The following is a 7,632-nucleotide window of genomic DNA, read 5'->3' as shown; positions in this document are numbered from 1 at the left end:
ACCATCCTGGATGCCGTGTTGAAAATAGTCTGGAGAGGTGGGAAAGTCAGAGACACAGAGAGAACAGGGAAGACATACAAAGAAGGAGGGCGAGAGACAGAGAGACAGAGAAAGGAAGTGAGAGAACACAGGAGAGACAGCACGACAATGCCGGTGAAATGCGGGTGCGTTTGGACAAATGTGTTAGCATGGAGGTGATGGGAACTGTCCGGACACTTAAATGTGTTTTAAAAACAGAGGTCATGGGTTTTTCCTTTGAATTGGATATAATTGGTGTGATATGAAGACAGGAGTTAATATCTTCAAGGTTTTTAAACGTGAAAACATGTGGAAAAGAATTGTCCTTTGCGAGGATGGGGAAGAGCAGGCTAATCGGGGGAGGGCAGGAATGTTTGGTTTTGGCCACATTGCATTTGGGGGGTCTTTAGACATCTACGTGCTGTTTTGGTTAGACATTGGATTTATAAATCTGGAGTTTAGAAAAGAATTCAGGCTGAGACAATTATTTTACTTGGGAAGGGAATTTAGAGAAAAAGCCTGGCCGGACATCACATCCCAGGAGAACTCCAGGCTCTGGAAGTTGGAACGCTGAGGAACCGCAGCAAAGGACACTGAGAAGGAGGGCCTGGGGGATGCAGGAGAACCGGGAGCTGGGGCGTCTGGGAGGAATGCTTCAGAGACGCAGCAAGGGGCCTGCCTCTGGACACTGAGAAGGAGGGCCTGGGGGTGAGGGAGAACCAGGATCATGGGGCATCCGGGAGGAATGCTTCAGAGACAGGGCAAGGGGCCTCTGGCCAAATACGGATAACAGGTTGAGTTAAGTAAGAGTTGAGAAATGGCTGCTGACAAGTGCTGCTGAGGTCAGATACAGGAACTCTCTGACCGGAGCAATGAAGGTGTTGACAGAAGGAGAAGGGGAAGCCTCATGGACAGATGATGTGCTGGAGGGGTCTTCTGTAAAGGGAAGGAGAGGGAAGGACAGTTGCTTCGAGGAATTCAGGGTAAGTTTGTGTGTGCACACACACCCACACCCACACACACAGGCACCCACATACACGGAAAGTATTTCTACATATTTCATATACACACACTTACACATGTATATATATATATATATATGTACGAAGACATACACATTTCGTATGTATATTTACAGCAGAATTTTATAATCCCATAAAGTGGGGAAATTTGACAATGCAGGGGACAGAGGCAAGATATTGTCTGGAAATGGCAGCTTCAGGAGAGAGCAGGATCCCACGGCAGCACAGAGGAAGCATTTATGACCTTCGACAGTGAGGTGAAACAAATAGAGAAGAGAGACTTGGTTCTAACATCAAAAATTGGATTGGAAGGCCGAACGTCCTGGTTCCTCTTACTTCAATTTGAACCCATCTGAGTTTCTTCAGATAGATCCTGAAGTTACAGATGAGAATATAAAAAAGAGGCTTTGGCAGTTATCCATATTGGTGCGTCCTGACAAAAATCGAGATGATGCTGACAGCACAAAAGGCTTTTGAAGCTGTAGACAAAGCTTGCAAGTTGCTACTGGATCAGGAGCAAAAGAAGAGGGTCCTGGATGTAATTCAGGCAGGAAAGGAATACGTGGAACGCCGTGTGAAAGAGTGAAAAAAAACAATGAAAGAAGGAAGGAGAACCTACGAGTTTAGCAGAGGATGATACTGAGCTGTTCAAACAAGCTGTATATATGCAGACAATGAAACTACTGAGCAGGAAATTAAAAGGAAAGAGAAAGAAGCCAAAGAGATGCATGAAAGGAAATGACAAAGGGAAGAAGACATTGAAGCTCAAGAAAAAGCCAAATGAGAAAGAGAGCGGCAGAAAAACTTTAAAGAAAGTCGCGATGGTCGTGTGGACAGTTGGCGAAACTTCAAGCCAATTCAAAGGGGAAGAAAGAGAAGAAACGTCAGACCTTCCCGAGACCACCAAAAGTAAAAATGGAGCCGTGCGAATGACCACCCAGGGTCACAGGCACAGAACCTTCCCCCTGCTGTCTCCCCTCCTGCATCGAAGACTCATTCTTTCCTCCCACTTCCACCCCAACATAGAATAGTATGTGCGTTTTAGTCCATTTTGTTTTCAATACAATCTAATATCAAACAGAGTAATTCTTTTGTGCATTGAAATGAGGGGCTTGGCTTAAACAAAAGACCTTCCCCTCTCCCTGCCCCTAGAACCTCCAGGATTGGAGGGTGCTGCCTCCTCTTCCCACAGCCTGTAACTTAATGTTCTTTTCTTCACTGAATTGTAATGGTTAGAAAGTTCGTGGATAGCTGTGGAAATTATCCAATTAAACATATTGCTAAAAATGACATTGCTGTGACTTGAGAGACAAGCCTGGAAGGGGCACCTTAGGAAGCCGCTTTGCTTCAGTTACTCACTTCTGGGTGTGCTCCCTTCGAAGCCCCAGATGAGACAGGGAACGCTGTGGGCACGCAGAGCAGGCACCTGCTGCCCTGATGCCCTGTGGTGGTCGGCACGTGCCCTCCTGTCTACTGACCAATCAGCGTGGCATGAGGCCCATGCCGCCCAAACCTTTCACTTTCCAAAGAGCTAACCATCCTCCACCTTGTACCATGGTGTCCTAGCCTGTCTGCATTTGTTGGTGGTAATATTCTTTATGTATAATAATTTTTATACCCCCAAAAAACAGATTGTCCAGTGGCCCCAAGAAACAGGTAAATACCCGGCGCTGATGGCTTCATTCAACCAAGGGAGCTACAGACTCCCTCAGCGCCCAGGGTGCTGTCTGCGGTGCTTGAACCCGCGATTTACGGTTTGGCATTTGACTACATCAGCCTAGACATTTACTTGGTATTTTGTCATCCATTAAATCATAAACATCACATTCTGTAATGGATCCCATCAGTACTGAAGAGGATGGAATCTGGAGGAAAGGGGGGTGGGAGAGAGAGGAGGTTGGGTCTTTACACAGAGCCCAAAGCATACCAGGCATGTTGCTAGTCAGTTCTCCTCGGTCATCTCAGATACCTCCACGGACGCCCTGACAGGTGGGTCCCAGGATGGTCATTGTTCCAGTGTGGCTCAGGGGAGTTCGGAGCATGGGTGTGCACAGCACATGACAATATTTGAACCCAGCTCAGCCTACGTGCCCTTATCCCCTGCGGGACCTCAGTCGCCACCTACAGGACGTGTTTCTCCCATACCCTTCCTCCACTCCCACTACCTTGTTTCTCCCGAGGTCAGCAAGGAACGAGGCAGAGACAGGGGTCAGTCTGCCTAGCTGGAGGAACCCTGGGAAACTCAGGCTTCGTGTGGATCGTGAGCCTCAGGGAAGTAGGTTTATTCAGTGTCTCACAGTCATCACAAAATAATCAGTTTTCATCGAGTGCAAAAGTGCTCTGGGCACAACCGCTTCTGGGCCCCCACCTCTTGTGCACCGCTGCGTCAACCTGCCCTCATCCCACTTTGTCTTCAAAGGTGTCTGCCAAAGAGTGGGAGGTACTCCCTGCCTTCACCTCCTTTAGCTCCTCCCCTTAATCCTCCACAGATGTGCTCATAACACGTGACCTACAAATCCAGCCCCACCTTGCACTGCTTCTTGATGGACCCAAACTAACTCAGACGGGAGGAGCTAACCTGCCATTGAGCTCCTGCACCAGAAGTGGCTGTCACCAAGGTCTCACCCAATGGCCTCCTCTCCTCTGTGTGTGTGTGTGTGTGTGTGTGTGCACATGTGTATGCTCTGGTGCTCAGTTCTGATCATCAGCCGCTGGGAACCCCCTTCTAGATTAGGATTTGATCAGCATTTTTTTTTCTTTTTTTTTTCTTTTTTTTAGTGAGAGTGAGAGAGAGGGTCTCACTCTGTTCCCCAGGCTGGAGTGCAGCAGCCCAATTACAGCTCACCACAGCCTCCACCTGCCAGGCAAGTGATCCTCCCAACTCAGCATCCCGAGTAGCTGGGACCACGGGTGTGAGCCACCATGCCCAGCTAATTTTTTGTTTTGTAGAGATGGGGTCTCCCTATATTTCACAGGCTGGTCTCAAACTCCCAGCCTCAAGCAGTCTTTCTGTCTTGGCCTCTCAAAGTTCTGAGATTACAGGCGTGAGCCACTGCTCCCAGCCTGTTCAGCATCTTGACATCAACAACAGGGTGACTGTAAGGGAGAAAGGTCTCTTCACCCCCATCATCATCTTACAGCTTCCTCTTTCTCCTTCCCACAAAAATATTGCTCAAGGTCTCCTTCCTAGAGCTGGGTCAGGCCTATGTTACCTGGGCTGTCACCTTACCAGCTCTTCGAAGGCTAGTGGTGCCGTGCAGCTGGACAGAGAGGCGTGAGGCCCAGAGGCTCAGCGGAGGAGCTGTCCTGCTTCAGCCCTGAGCCCTGTGTGATGGTCTCTACCTGCCTGCAGCAGAGAGAACTGCAGTGGTCTCAGACGATTTTAAAGTAGTATTTTGATTCTTTGTGTTGATTGAACTCTCTGAAGTTGCCATTTTTGTGGATCAAGAACAGCTGACTGCCAGTGATTTCCTGCTTTACAGAGATGCCTTCCTTCAGAATCTTGCTGGGGCCATGAATGGAGGAGATGGCATGGATTTAGTTGAGGATTCAGGCATTCTTGGGTCCCTGGCCCTAATAACAGCAAATATCATTCAAGCCGATCTCTTCCCAGGCAGGCCTGCACCGATCCCACCCGGGAATTGCAATGAAGGTGGGGATTCAGCATGAACTCCAATTCTAATCACAAAAAGCCCAGCTGTTTTCCTAAACAAAAGGGCATGGATGGGCCTCCTGAGAACCCTTTTCACTGCACCAGGAGGCAGTGCCCAAAGTGACAACGTTAGCCTCAGTCCAGAGGATCGGAAGGGAGCGGAGAGGCCAAGTGGCATGGACCAAAAGCATCCCTGCACCCCTCGCCTGGGTACCAGAACTGCACACGCAAGCTTCAGGCAACTTTCTCTTCTTCCCAACACTCATGATCCCCACTCTCTCTTGAATTCCCAGTCTCACCCCTCCCGCCACACAGCTGCCCAAACCAGAAATCTGAGGCTCTTTCTCCTCCATCATCCCCATGCCGACCCCTCACTAAATTCTGTTCCATCTGCCTCTGAACCGCTTATGGAATTCATTCCTTGGGCGCTACCTCCCTGCTCCCACCACGGTGAGACCACCACAGAGCCCCGCCTAGGTGATAGTGACAGTGCCTTGCCAGCCTCACCACCCCACACAAAAGCCACAGCAGTCTTTAAGTCACAAATCAGCTTCGGCTATAGCCTCATTTCAATGTCATCAGTGTTTTCCACCACTTCCAGGACAATGCCCGTTGTGGACCTTGACCCAAGGCCCTTCCCCCACCCAGCCTCATCTCTCCCAGCTGTACCTGCACCTGGGGAAATCTCGCTTCCGGACACCCTCTGCTCTCTGCTGCCTGTTGGCCTTGTCCTACTGTTGGCTGCTCTGCCCGGAAAGGCTTCACTCCCCTCACTTACTCAGGGTTGCTGCCCTCTCATCCTGGAGGCCCCCCATGAGCCATATCAGGCTCCCCTCTGCCAGGAGTCCCACTCAACACAATCCAGGATCATGGTCTCTCTGGGAATGTGCTTCTTCCTTGAATTCACTCAGAGGCCAGGGCTGCGCTGCACCTGCATTTCCAGGAGCTCTCCACGGGGACTGGGCACAGCTGGACTCATGCAAATGAAGGTTGCTAATGTCTCCACAGCCCTTGGGGTCTCTAAGACCTTCCTCCCTGATTGCGGGTCCCAGGATGCAGAACCAGAGGAAACCCATGGGATGTGGGTGATTGAAAACGGGAAAAGGCACAGAAAAGGATGTGAGGAAAGGCAGAATGCCAGACTTCAGGCTCAGTGGGAAGGGGGATGTTTAGGGGCTGTGAATTCTCACCAGCAGCCATGAAGTCTAGTCCCTCAGGGTGAGGCTGGGGCCAAATATGTGGGCAGAAATGCTCACTGCGGAGTTGGATTACATTCTTCAGTCTTTTCTTCTTGTATTGTATTTGGAATCAATCTCTTAATAGAGTGATAGGATATATCTATATCCATCTGTCTGTCTGTTTATACTTCTATCATCTATTTATATTATCTGTCTGTATCCATCTATCTATCCAACTATCTATCTGCATGTATCTATTTGCCTGTATCTCTCTGTATGTATCTATCTGCCTGTATCTATGTATATCTCTGGATTTATCTCTCTGTATGTATCTCTCTGCATGTATCTATCTCCATGTATCTCTCTGCATTTATCTATCTACATGTATCTATCTGCTTATAGCTCTCTGCACGTATCTATCTGTATGTATCTATCTACTTATAGCTCTCTGCATGTATCTCTCTGCATGTAGCTGTCTGCATGTATCTCTGCATCTATCTCTCTGCATTTATCTATCTGCATGTATCTACCTGCTTATAGCTCTCTGCATGTTTCTCTCTGCATACATCTCTCTGCACGCATCTCTCTGCATGTATCTCTGCATTTATCTATCTGCATGTATCTCTCTGCATGTATCTCTGCATTTATCTATCTGCATGTATCTACTGCTTATAGCTCTCTGCATGTGTCTTTCTGTATGTATCTCTCTGCATGTATCTCTCTGTAAATATCTCTCTGCATGTATCTCTCTGCATGTATCTTTCTGCATTTATCTCTCTGTATGTATCTCTCTGCATGTATCTCTCTGTATTTTTTTTTTGTATTCTCTGTATGTATCTCTCTGCATGTATCTCTCTGTATGTATCTACTGTATCTGCATGTATCTCTGTGCATGTATCTCTCTACATGTATCTATCTGCATGTATCTACTGTATGTATCTATCTGCATGTATCTCTCTGTATATATCTATTTCTATCAATATGTGCATCTATCATCTCACCTACATAGAGAGACAGAACAGAGTCTTGGAGTAGAAGGAATCACAGCTGGGATTCCTGTGACGAAGACCCCACCCCACTTCCTGGCCCTCTGACTTTATTCAGCACTGCATTCTAGAAAGAGTTTGGCCTGCATCTGGGCATAGAATCGATTCCTATGTCTGCTCTTGGTGGCCGTGAAACCTTTGACTGTCACATGAACTCTCTGTGCTTGGGTCCTTCATGTGTGAAGTGAGGGAGTGGTAACCAGGTTGGAGGCTGCAGTGAGGAGTCGGTGAAGCAGGGGTGAGAGTACCCTAGCCTCAAAGAGCCCCTGTTTGCCCGAATGTAAAACTGCATATCTGAGGGTGAGCTTGGGGCCCAGCTAGGCTGGGGTGAGACTGGAACCTAAGCTTTGTTAGGCAGGGTCCACATCAGTCTAGTTCTCTGTCTAAAGCCTAGCACCTTGCCAGGCAAAGAGCAGGCATGCGTAAAGGTTGATTGAGTCTTCTTGGAAGGGCTGATTTATCTCTGCTCTGTCACATTTCTCAGAGGTGCGCCCCCTGCATTCCTGAGCCCCAGCCCCTGACAGTGCAGATCTGCCGATGGCCTTCTCTTCTAATTAGCTCCGCATGTCAGCCTGCAAATTGGCAAAACTGTCAGAGAAGCAACAACAGAAAAAAAAGTTTTTAATTAGTTCTTCATAAAGATCAGGAAATGTGGTAAGGGAAAAAATGCTTGAATCTGCACGTGGTTCTTTGAACTATAATTAGTATGTTGGGTT

At 48.2% G+C, this 7,632-nt stretch overlaps 1 pseudogene; it reads left to right on the top strand.

Moving 5' to 3' along the window:
* Positions 1 to 1,194: 1,194 nt before the first annotated feature.
* Positions 1,195 to 1,973, top strand: LOC100595003 (annotated as a pseudogene).
* Positions 1,974 to 7,632: the final 5,659 nt, after the last annotated feature.

The sequence above is a fragment of the Nomascus leucogenys genome, chromosome 16, assembly GCF_006542625.1.
Source record: "Nomascus leucogenys isolate Asia chromosome 16, Asia_NLE_v1, whole genome shotgun sequence".
Classification (NCBI taxonomy): Eukaryota; Metazoa; Chordata; class Mammalia; order Primates; family Hylobatidae; genus Nomascus; species Nomascus leucogenys.
The sequence above is the reverse complement of the archived record's forward strand: the minus strand, read 5'-3'. Positions and strand labels throughout refer to the sequence as shown.